The following is a 12609-nucleotide window of genomic DNA, read 5'->3' as shown; positions in this document are numbered from 1 at the left end:
AAATCTTTGAATATATATACTTAATGTCCTCCTTTCAAAAATGATGTTTATAAGCACAATGGATCTATATATAACTTAGAGTGAAATAAAATGAGAATCATGATTTTAATGACATTTTTTAATGAAAGGAAACAATGGAATGTTTAACTTTGTTTTGGTAATCTTAAAGAAAAATCCATCTATATGGAAAAGTTTAATTGCTCATACATTGCTTATGTATTAACATAATTTTATTTTAAAAACATTTACATTTCATAGTCTAAGGAAATATTTCTGAATTCATTTATTTTAGATATGAATTTAGAAGTATGCTCCACTTTGGGGCCTTTGTCAATGTCCTGAAAGTGGTCTTTTGGAAGCTGTGGTACTGATACTCTAATAGACTGCAATCCCCAGTTGCCCAGTGGGATTTCCAATTAGAGCTGAGATTGGTTGCCCCAACATTAACCCCAAAGCAGGCATTATATAAGCATGTTTCCACATAAGTCCAAAATACAAAGTGGAAAAACTTCAGTCAATCAATTGCTTGTTTGGTCTACATAATGCCAAACCACTGATTTGAATGTTTGTTTTTGACTAAAGTGATTCATTGTTTTGGCATCATGGAGACAACATATGAGGCCAGATTCTGAAATCAGAATGGTTCCTTCCCAGTTATTAACATCTGTGTGAGGTTTAAAAGTTGCAAGAGACCTTAAAGGTCAACTCGTCTGACAATTAAATGAAAATCATGTGTGTTTGTATTTTATTTTTGTATGAATTATCCCTTGTACTCATACCAGTACTGGATTAATTTAACATTTTCTTTTTATTACAAATATCAGATTGCAGCCACTGTACAGTTAGATTGATAACAATTTAATCACCGTGAAAAGACAGAGAGAACTAATATAATTAGAAAGCTTCTATTTGAGTAAGAACTCTTTAAATTCATTTAAAATGCTAATATAATACATATATAAATATCTGTATGCATGTGTGATATTTACATGTGTGTGTTTAAAACCAGGTACTGGTGTCCTCTCACTCCAAATAACCTTGGATTTATTTTGTATATATTCTGTACATAATATATATATACATATATATACATATATACACACACACATGTGTCATATACATACATGTTATACCCCTGATAGAAGATGAGCTCCTAAAATGAGTGTCATGAGAGCCCAGAAATGAGAATATAAAGAAAGAGAGGGTTAGTCATCAGTCTGAGATGCTGTAGAGAGGTTAAGGGGGATGAGGGTAGAGAAAAAAAAATGTCATCAATGAAAAAATCATTGCTGACCTTGAAGATAATTTCAGTAGAGTGGTAGGGATGGAAGCCAAGTAGAAAGATTGTGACTAAGTTGGAGGAAAGGAAAAGGAGGTAAGGTATGCACACAGCTTTCTCTAAAGACATCTTGTTGTATAAAGAACTTAGACTGCAAGAAGCAGAGGCAGGAGTGGCAGCTGGCGGGGAAAGAGACCATGGCGTAGACGAGTATTTCTCCCAAGGGCAATTGTAGTGATAGTAGCAGACATTGAGAAAGCCCCTTAGAGCATTTCTTATTACAGTGCCATGAGAAAGCCATACTTACGGCAGCCATGGCTTTGGTGTCAGCAAACTCCCGAATAGCTGAACTACTCACCGAGCTCCATCAACTGATCAAGCAAACTCAAGAATAACGCTCCCGAAGTGAACATAACCTGATCAATATCCAAAAGACATAAGAGCGAATGCAGACAGAGAACAAAATCTCTCCCTATTACCCCCGGACAAAGCTTCGAGATCTCTACACCACAACCAAGGCAGCATGTAGAGGCAGAGTGCAATATTCTGCATAGAGCTCTGGATAAGATTGCTGAAATCAAGACTCTGCTGAAAGAAAGGCACATTGAGGCCAAAATCGCCGGATTGTACAATGATTCAGAACCTCAATGGAAAACCATGAACTGAGGGGTGCTGATGATTCTGTTGCAACAGTCGGGCGTGACATCACCCTGTGGTTTGGGAAACCTGGGTAAAAGCCTCCACCCCTTTGTGGGGCCATTCTAGCTTCAGGGGACTATGTAGCCAAACAAGGTGATAAATTAGCAGCTCAAGTGAAAGCTGTGGTTGGGGATGAGCAGTGGATTCTGGCAGAAGTGGTCAGTTATAGTCAGGCCACCAATAAATATGAGGTGGATGACATTGAAGAGAAAGGAAAAGAGACACACCTTGAGCCGAAGGCGAATCATCCCACTACCACAATGGAAGGCCAGTCCTGAGAGGGGCCCTGAGGCTTTATTCCAAAGGATCAGCTAGTTCTGGCTTTGTATCTCCAAACCACCTGCTTCTATCAGGCTTTGATTCATACTCCCCCACAACAGCCCCAGGGAAACTACTCTGTCCTGTATGAAATTCCTCCTATGCAGATGGCTGCTCTCCCCCCCAACCCCTCAAAGTGGCCCAAAGGTATGTGGTGGCCTGCAAGGAACCCAAGAAGAAGTGAGGTTGGGTTTGGCTGAATCATGGATTTCTATTACCTTGCCTTTGTTTACCTGACTCTTCTGCCATGCTCTTTGAAGGGGGGAGGGGTGGATTAATGTATCATTCTCTGCAGACAAATAAATATACAGCCCTATCCCTCACATCTTGTTTGCAGGGCCTAATTTCCTCAGAATTCAATCACCTCTCCAAGTGAGAACTGAGATCCATGTATACTATCCTATCCTTTGGTTCTAAAGGGTGATGCATGAACTAGGGTAAATCATTCTATTTTTTAGACTGAGAATGTATTTACAATAGCTAAACAGAATAAATCCTTTACAACACTGAAAAAAACCTTAGGCTATGAAAAGGAAGGGAGATATAACACAATAGTGTAAAGTGGAAGTTTTTATTTTTATTCTTTTTTAAGTATAGGTATACTTAATATGTTTATAGTGACCAGTGATGGAGTCAGTTGATAAGAGGAGATTGAATATCAGGGGTAAGAGAGAATGATCAAGAGGACAAGCCCTTAGAATATGAGTTCTTCATCTTCTTTTGTGTCACTGACACATTAATCAGTATAGTAAAGCCTAGGGACCCTTTCTTATAGAATTACAAATGACACCAATTATATTAAAATATACTTATCAAAATATTTTATTTATTATTTTATTTTCCCCCAATTACATATAAAATATTCTTAACATTAATTTTTATTTTTATTTTTTTGCAGGGCAATGAGGGTGAAGTGACTTAACCAGGGTCACATAGCTCATAAGTGTCAAATGTCTGAGGTCAAATTTGAACTCAGGTCCTCCTGAATCCTGGGTGAGTGCTTTATCCACTGCACTAACTAGCTGCCCCCTAACATTCATATAAAAAAAAAGATTTTTTTGTTCCAAATTATCTTTTACTCTCCCATATCCCTTCATTGGGAAGGCACACAATTTGATATAGGTGATATATGTGCAATCATAAAAAAAAATATTTACACATTTGTCATGTTGTGAAAGAAAATATAGATCGCCCCAGAAAAATCTAAGAAAAGTAAGGAAAGTTATAAAAAATTCAGTTTTTCATCAGTCCTTTCTCTGGAGATGGATAAGTATTTTTCATCATGTCCTTAAAAAATCTTCTTGGATCATTGTATTGCTGAGAATAGTTAAGTCCTTCACAGCTGATCACTGTACAATATTGCTGTTACTGTGTACAATGTTCTCCTGGTTCTGTTCATTTCACTTTGCATCAGTTCATATAAACCCAGGATTTTCTGAGAGGATCCTGCCTGCCATTTCCATCACTGTACTATGCCACAATTTGTTCAGCCATCCCCCTATTGATCTACATCCCCTAAACTGTTATTTCTTTGCCATTAGAAAAAGAGTTGATATAAATATTTTTGTAGAGATAGGTCCTTTCCCCTTTTTAAAAAATTCTTTGGCATTCAGACCTATATTGCTAAATCAAAGAGTATGCATCATTTTATAGACCTTTGGGTATAGTTCCAAATTATTTTCCACAGTGGTTGAATAAATCCAAAACTCCACCATCAATCAGTGCATCAGTGCCTCAATCTTCCCACATGCCTTCAAACACTTTTTATTTTCCTTTTCTATCATATTAGCCAATCTGATAAGTTTGAAGTGGTACCTCAGAATTGTTTTAATTTGGATTTGTCTAATCAATTGCTATAGACAGCTTTGGTTATATCATCTGAAAACTACCTGTTCATGTCATTTGTTTGTCAATTGGAGAATAATTCTTTTAAAAAACATTGATGGGGCAGGTAGGTGGAACAGTGGATAAAGCACTGGCCCTGGATTAACTAGGACCTGAGTTCAAATCTGGCCTCAGACACTTTACACTTACTACCTCTGAGACCTTGGGCAAGTAACTTAACCCTCATTGCCCTAAAAAAAATTACTCATTTATATATTTGAGAAATGAAGACTTTATCAGAGAAACTTGCTGTAAGTTTTTTTCACAGTTATGATTAATAACTTTATTTCCCTCCATCCTGTTTTCCTCCTGTTTATTCTTCTCTCTCTCTTTTATCACCCTGTTCATCCTCAAAAGATTTTTTGCTTTGTAAGGGGCTAAAATTCTAGCTAGTCTGTCTAAAATCTAAAATATCTAATGAGTTGTCACCAATAAATTATAAGCTTTAGGAAGAGTTAGACTTTTTTTTTTTTTAGTGAGGCAATTGGGGTTAAGTGACTTGCCCATGGTGTCACACAGCTAGTAAGTATAAGTGTTAAATGTCTGAGGCCAGATTTGAACTCAGGTCCTCATGACTCCAGGGCTGGTGCTCTATCCACTGCACTACCTAGATGCCCCAAGAGTTAGACTTTTAAGCATTTATTAAGGAGAATAAGAATTTGGTGAAGAGAAAGAGAAAGGCCTAGATTCATTAATCTATTAAAGGGAGAGTATATTTCTAGCTCCCTTCTCCACACAAGTCCTGAGGAAACAGAATGAGAGTGCCAGTCTTGCCCCCTCTTCCTCCCACCAGCAAACGTCACTTCCTGATGTCAAAGAAAAACTGCATGGCCTTGCCCTCGGAGGCCTTCTCCTCATGGTGGAGCTTTCCTACAGTAGGTCTCCAGCAGGTAGCATCATTCCAATCACTACAGCTTCTTACTACTACATCCCCCAATCTACCCTTCCTTCTATCACTCCCCTCACCTTTCTTTTATCCCCTTCAACTCCTACTTTCCTGTAGGTTGATAGATTTCTACATTGAACTGAGTGTGTATATTATTCCTTCTTTGAGTCAATTCTGATGAGAATTCAAGATTTTCCCCTCTTTCCCTTGACTATAAAAGCTTTTTTGTACCTTTTTGTGAGATAATTTACATCATTCCACCTCTCCCTTTCCCTTTCTCCCTGTGAATTCCTCTTTCTCACCCTTTACTTTCAGTTTTTTTAGATATCATCCAATCATATTCAGCTCATACCTATGCTCTTATTTATTAACATTCCTTCTAACTTCCCTAATAATTGCAAAGTTCTTAGGAGTTACAGGATTATATTCCTATGTAGGAATATAAACAGTTTAGCCTTATTGAGTTCCTTATGTTTTTTCTTTCCTGATAACCTTTTTTTTTTTTTTTGTAGGGAAATGGGGGTTAAGTGACTTGTCCAAGATCACACAGCTAGTAAGTGTCTAAGGCTGGGTTTGAACTCAGGTCCTCCAGAATCCAAGGCTGGTGCCTTATCCACTGCGCCACCTAGCTGCCCCCATCCTGATAACCTTTTTATGCTTCTCTTGGTCTTGCATTTTAAAGACAAATTTTCCATTTGGCTCTGATCTTTTCATTAGTAATACTTGAAACTCCTCTATTCCATTAAATATCCACTTTTTCCTCTGAAGAATTATACTTGGTTTTTTCTGGGTAGGTGATTCTTAGTTGTAATCATAGCTCCTTCACTTTCTGGAATATCCCATTCCAAATCCTTTTAATGTAGAAGCTGCTAAATCATGTTATCAAGACTATGGTTCCATGATATTTTAATTCATTCTGTCTGCTGGAAATATTTTCTCCTTGACCTGGGAGCACTGGAATTTGGTTAAAATATTCCTAGGAGTTTTCATTTTGGGACCTTTTTCAGGAGGTGTTTGGTGGAGTCTTTCCATTTCTATTTTACCATCTGGTTGTAGAGTCTCAGGGCAGTGTTCCCTGATAATTTCTTAAAAAATGATGCTGGGGCAGCTAGATGGCGCAGTGGATAGAGCACCGGCCCTGGAGTCAGGAGTACCTGAGTTCAAATCCGGCCTCAGACACTTAACACTTACTAGCTGTGTGACCCTGGGCAAGTCACTTAACCCCAATTGCCTCACTGAAAAAAAAGAAAAGAAAAGAAAAAATGATGCCTAGGGTTTTTTTTTTTTTATCTTGGCTTTCAGATAATCATTTAAAAATTATCTTTCCAAATCTATTTTCCAGGTCAGTTACTTTTCGAATAAGATATATCACATTTTCTCCTATTTTTATATCCTTTGCATTCTGTTTTATTACTTCTTTATGTCTCATGATGCCATTACTTTCCACTTGTCCAATTCTAATTTTTAAAGAATTACTTTCTTCATTAAGCTTTTGTACCTTCTTTCCCATTTGGTCAATTCTACTGTTTAAGGAGTTGGTATTTTTTCCCCCTTTGGTTAGGTTTTCTACATCATTCCCCATTTGGCTGATTCTGGCCTTTAAAACATTTTCTTCGGGGACGGCTCGGTGGCGCAGTGGATAAAGCACCGACCCTGGATTCAGGAGTGCCTGAGTTAAAATCCGGCCTCATATGCTTGACACTTACTAGCTGTGTGACCCTGGGAAAGTCACTTAACCCCCATTGCCCCGCAAAAAAAACCAAAAACAGAAACAAAAACAAAAACAAAATTTTCTTCTTCATTATACTTTGTGCCTCTTTTATCATATGGCCTGGTTGTTTTTTTTTTTTTTAAGGCATTATTTTTTCAATAATTTTTGTGCCTCTTTTAGCAAGCTGTTGATTCTTTTTCATGATTTTCTTTCATTACTTCTAATTATTTCCCTAATATTTCCTTTACCTCTTCTATTTGATTTTTTACATCCTTTTTGAGTGCTCCCATGGCCTGAGAGCAATTCACATTTTTCTTTGAGATTTTGGATATAGCAGTTTTGACTTTTGTTTGCAAGGTTTTTGTTTTGATCTTCCCTTTCATCATAGTAACTTTATATGGTCAGGGTCTTTTGTGTTGTTTGCTCATTTTCCCAGTCTATTTCTTGACTTTTAATTTTATATTAATATAAAATTTAAATTAATATAAAGTTATGCTTTGCTCCCAGGGTGAAGGGGGCACTGTCCCAAGCTTCAGTATTTTTATGCAGCTGTTTTCATGGCTAGTTCTGAGGGGTCTGTAAACTTTCAGCAGCTCCTCTCAGGTTGTAGAACCTAAGGAAAAGGACTTTTGTAATCTTCTCCTGACCAATCATCTGACCCCCTTACTGTCTTTTCATCAGGAATGCTTGAAAGTCCTCTATATCACTGAAGGCCTATGTTTTACCCTGAATGATTATATTCAGTTTTGCTGGGCATGTCATTCTTGTTTGTAAATCTAGCTCCTTTGCCCTCTGGTATATTATAGTCCAAGCCTTCCAGTCAGGGAAAGGTAAATGGACCAGTTTGCAATAGTGAGCACCCAATTGTGATTGGATAACAAAATTGTACTTGTCCTAATTATCACTATGGAACAGCTACCTATCTAACTTTTTAACTGTACAAGCAAAACAAGTATATTCAGAATTCTCTCCTAATTTAGAGTTCCAAGAAACCCAAAGAAAGAACAACTAGAAAGGATACACATACAGGTTTCAGCCAGTCCTTTCTGGTTGATATTAGGGCTTAGAGATGCAGACCACTCCTAATATTTATGGTCACTTAAGGTAATGATTAGTTCATTGGAATGTCAACATGTACAACGCTATATTATTACTCATGATTTTGAAAAGTTAATTGAGAAAAGTCTTGGTAAGAGTGAAAAGTTATGTTCTTTTATGGTCCATTACATAGAATCCAAATGATTTTAAAGGTAGGATTCCATCTGGCTTGTATATTTAGAATGGTCTGTTGCTATAGAAAGATTTAACTTTGCTTGTTTCATACATCAGATTCATAGACTTCCACAAAGTTAAAATGAAAAACAAAAAACAAAAAACAACTGGAGCAAATATGTCCAAAACTGCATAATATTTTCACCTGTAATTTATTAATGTGGTAATTCTGCAAGCTCAACAGACATAGTGCAAAATTCATTGAGTGACCTTGTTCTATTGAAAGAGGCCCTTTACTTTCTTTTTCTTTTTGGCAGAGCACTGAGGGTTAAGTGACTTGCCCAGGGTCACACAGCTAGTTAGGTGTCAAGTGTCTGAGCTGGATTTGAATTCATGTCATCCCGAATCCAAGGCCAGTGCTTTATCCAGTGCGCCACCTAGCTGCCCCTGCCCCTTTACTTTCATTAACAGTCATATTTAAGTCTAGTTCTCACAACACCAACCAGCTTTTCAAATTGGCATTCTGTGTTGCACAATGGAAGGAAGTCTAAGCCATGGAATACAGCTGTTTCATTTCCCAACATGACTATTTCAAAATGGTGGCAGAAATGCTAGTGTTATATGTAAATGTCATGCAGAACAATTTCTTTTTCAATGTAATTGTGGTCTTCACGCTTCAGATAAAGAGGTATCTTCCCCTTCTTTTACTTTTTTTATTTGGTAATATAAAGCAGAACATCTGTGTTTTCCTTTACTCTGAAGATATAAATAAGTTGATGACTTCAAGGATAGAAAATCAAATTTCTTTTTCTTACAAATCTTCTCTTCCAAGTATAATATCTTACAGGAAAGGAGAGAACAACCATGGTTGAGAAGGAAGTTCAAGGTAGACAAAGAGTATGTAAGATCATGTAGCTCCTATAAATTACTTCTAGTCACTTGACCTGAATAAATGGTACTTCAGAGTACTGAAAGACTATGCAGTTGTGATTACTGAATTACAGTTCTTGAAAGGAACTGTGAAAATGGGAAAGGTGTTGCTATATGGTAAATGGACGCACATTTTGTTCTGATTTACAAAAAAGAGAAAAGGTAGAATCACCCAAAGTATAGATTGGTTGACTTGGTACCAATTATTGACACAATTCTAGAAGATATTAATAAGCAGATGCTTTTTCAACATTTAGAAATGGAAATGATCATTAGGAGTCACAGTGGCTTCCTTAAGAACAATCATAAGGAACAAATATTTGTTTTGTTTTTGCAGGACAATGAGGGTTAAGTGACTTGGCCAGGATCACACAGCTAGTGTGATCCTGAATCCAGGGCTGGTGCTTTATGCACTGTGCTGCCCAGCTGCCCCCTATTTATTTGTTTTAAATAAAAACAAAACAAATCCCTAGGCTAGTGGATCTAATCCACGCAGTAGACACAGGGTAGCTTGATTTCAGGAATATATGCAAAAAAGCTGGCTGACCACTTGTCAGGGATAATATACAAGGGATTAATCTTTGGATGGCAGCTGAACTAGAAAATCTCCAAGTTTTCTTCCAGCTAAACCTAGGGTTATGTGATTTTATGATTCAATGAATAAAGTAATATGGCAGCCAAAAAGACTAATTAAGATAACATTCATAAAAATAGAGAGCTGAAAATAAAGGCAATATACCCCAGCATTCCAATTTCTCCTAGAGTGTTGAATTTTGTTCTGAGTGACACATTCTGAAAGTGGAATGAACAAACTGGAGCATGTTCAAAGGTTAGTAAACAAAAAGATAAGATGACCTGAAACCATGAAAGGATTAATAAAAGATGTTAGCATTGTTTAGCCTGGATAGGACAAGAGTTAGGGAGAACAACTATATTTGAAAAAGAATGCAGAAAAGTGATTCAATTTTAACATATCACTCAATAGGACAGAATGAAGGCAAATATAAGGAAGTTATAATGATATCATTTAACTTCATCCCATGACTTTCAAAAACTTTTTACACTTTGTCTTAAGCTTATCATACAGATTGTTTGAGCATCTTATTGCAGACTTCAAGTTGTATGGGGTGACTTTATTATTTTCTTCATTCACCCCAATCTTAAAAAAGTAAGATTATATCTAAAAATATTTTAGAAATTCTCAAATGTAATTAATACAATTTAGTTATAGTTTAGAAGAATTTATGTTTAAATAGCTTATTTATCATGAATTGTTCAGTCTACTTCTGCATGACAATTAGTGAATAGCATATAAATCCATTTATCCAAGAATACATAAAAAATAAATCAGAGAATTTATACAGATTAGAATACATAGAGCAATACATGGAGTATATGATGTACATTAGAGGTCTTCTTGACATGGTGAAATTATTTATATTATCAATGAAATAATATTTACAAAGAATTTAGGACAGTGCTTGGCACATAGTAGGTTCCCATATGAATGCTAGCTATTATTATTATGATTATGATTACTATTCCACTATCCCTATTTAATTAATGCAATTGGAAATGTTATATCATCTAGATATCACTCCTCAAATTTTATCATTAATAATAATATAATAAAAATTCTAGAACTATAGAAATATAATTTATAATTAAGACTCAGTATTAACTACGGAGATGAAAATTGTCATAAATCTTATGAGATTAAATTCCAAACTATAGTCTGTCTCCTATCATCCCCCCCCCCATTTCATTAATTGGGGGTAATATGGAACACTGCAGTGCTTAAATGAAAAACTTATTGGATCCAAATTCAGAATATTGGTGTCAATACCATTTAACATATAGATAAAAGGCAAACAAAAGTGGAGTTGAGGAGGAGAGTTACTTAATTGGCAATCTGGAAATAAAATAATCAGTATCTGTTCATTTTAAATTTACTTACAAATAATAAATTCATTTGTCAATAAATAACTAATTAGTAAGGCATAAGAAATTTCTCCAAAACTCTTTAAATGTAAATTATCAAAATGATGATGATAGACTTGAAAATCCTCCAAAGTAAACCATGGGAACAATTTTAGAAGGATGCTGAAGAAGCAAAATAATTTGGCTTGTTTCAACATGAAGGAAGATTAGAGGAAAGGAAACAAAAGGATTTTAAAGAATAAAGAAGAAAGGATTTAGATTATCATAAACAAATTGGCAGTGAAAAAATAAGCCACAGACTAAATCTGGAGTGTAATTACCATCTCTATTAAACACAGAAAGGTCCATATTTGGAAAGCAAGGATTTTTTTTCAGACTATGAAAAAACGGTGAGAATAGGATGTCAGCACATGACTATTTTGCTAAGAAAAATAAATCACCTCCATATTGAAGAGGAATTGGAGGATGTTGCTAAAGCTTTCATATTATAAAACATAATGAATAATTCAGAACAATAAAAAATAACAATGGGTTGGCATGCCCCATACAATTTGACTACAATAAAACAATCTAACCCACATCAAAGTCATACAGAAAATGTATCATTTAAGATATGCAATTAAAAGAAATAGGAACTGGAGAAAAACATTAAACATGATAAAGCTAATACTCTTGCCAAGTGAATACTATTGCACTGCAACAGTGCCAAACGTTATATATATATATGTGTGTGTGTGTATATGTTTGTGTATGTATGTACATGTACATGTATATGTATATACACACATATATACATACACATAGATATAGGTGTGCATGCATACATACATACATATATGTGTGTGTGTGTGTGTGTGTATCCTGTAGAATGATACTAATTGAACTTAAGAACACTTGTTAAACACATTATCAGGCTTAGTTTTTCATTGAGATATAATATTAAGTTATGGTTAAAATATTAGTTTTAAGCATCCTTTTCTGCAAACCAATCAACTTTGGTGACTACAACTTGGATAGAACTCACAAATTAATACTAAAATTTAAATTTAATTATAAAGATGTATGGACCTTAAGAGGTCATCTAATCCATTGGGTAGCTGATGGAGTAATGAGCATCTAATATTTTCTATCCAACTCATGTGGTGAAATTTGTTTCATGAGTGTCCATGGTCACTAAATGAACAGCGTATTGGCATTAGCTTTCTCTATACTTAACTAGACTGGTCTTAGGAAAGCAGGTACGGTACATTGTTGTTGTTGTTTTTCCTACCAGACTCATAACTTCACAGCATTGTCAACTTTACATGAACTCTGATGGCATTCCTTTTAGAGAATCTAGGGTCACTTCTATATCACATTGAAAATTTGAAGCAGGAATTTTTAGAGAAATATGGAATAAGAAGATATCTCTTATCAAAAAGGGTCATATTAAATTCATTCAGTCTTTCCTTTGTTATTTACTGTGTTAATCAATATTCACAGGTTTATCATATAAGCTTTATAAGAAAACACTTTGGGGTAATGACTAAGAATCATAGAAACAGACCTAGCAAAGTTCTTATAGGTCATCCAGGTTAACCCTTATCAAGATTTCTTGCATATGGATGCATATGTCTGTGTGTGTGTTGATAATTGTGTATTATGGACCCTATTGATTATCTGGTGAAACTTATTGAACCTTTCACAAATAATGTTTTAAATGCATAAATATATAAATAAAATTGATAGGGACAATTTTTGCCTTTGTAT

The 12609-nt window shown here is 35.3% G+C and overlaps 1 pseudogene; it reads left to right on the top strand.

Moving 5' to 3' along the window:
* Positions 1-1476: 1476 nt before the first annotated feature.
* LOC122734650 lies at positions 1477-2480 on the top strand (annotated as a pseudogene).
* The last annotated feature ends 10129 nt before the right edge of the window (positions 2481-12609 follow it).

The sequence above is a fragment of the Dromiciops gliroides genome, chromosome 1 (genome assembly GCF_019393635.1).
Source record: "Dromiciops gliroides isolate mDroGli1 chromosome 1, mDroGli1.pri, whole genome shotgun sequence".
NCBI classification, from domain to species: Eukaryota; Metazoa; Chordata; class Mammalia; order Microbiotheria; family Microbiotheriidae; genus Dromiciops; species Dromiciops gliroides.
Note: the sequence above shows the minus strand (reverse complement) of the source record. Positions and strands in the feature narration are given on the sequence as shown.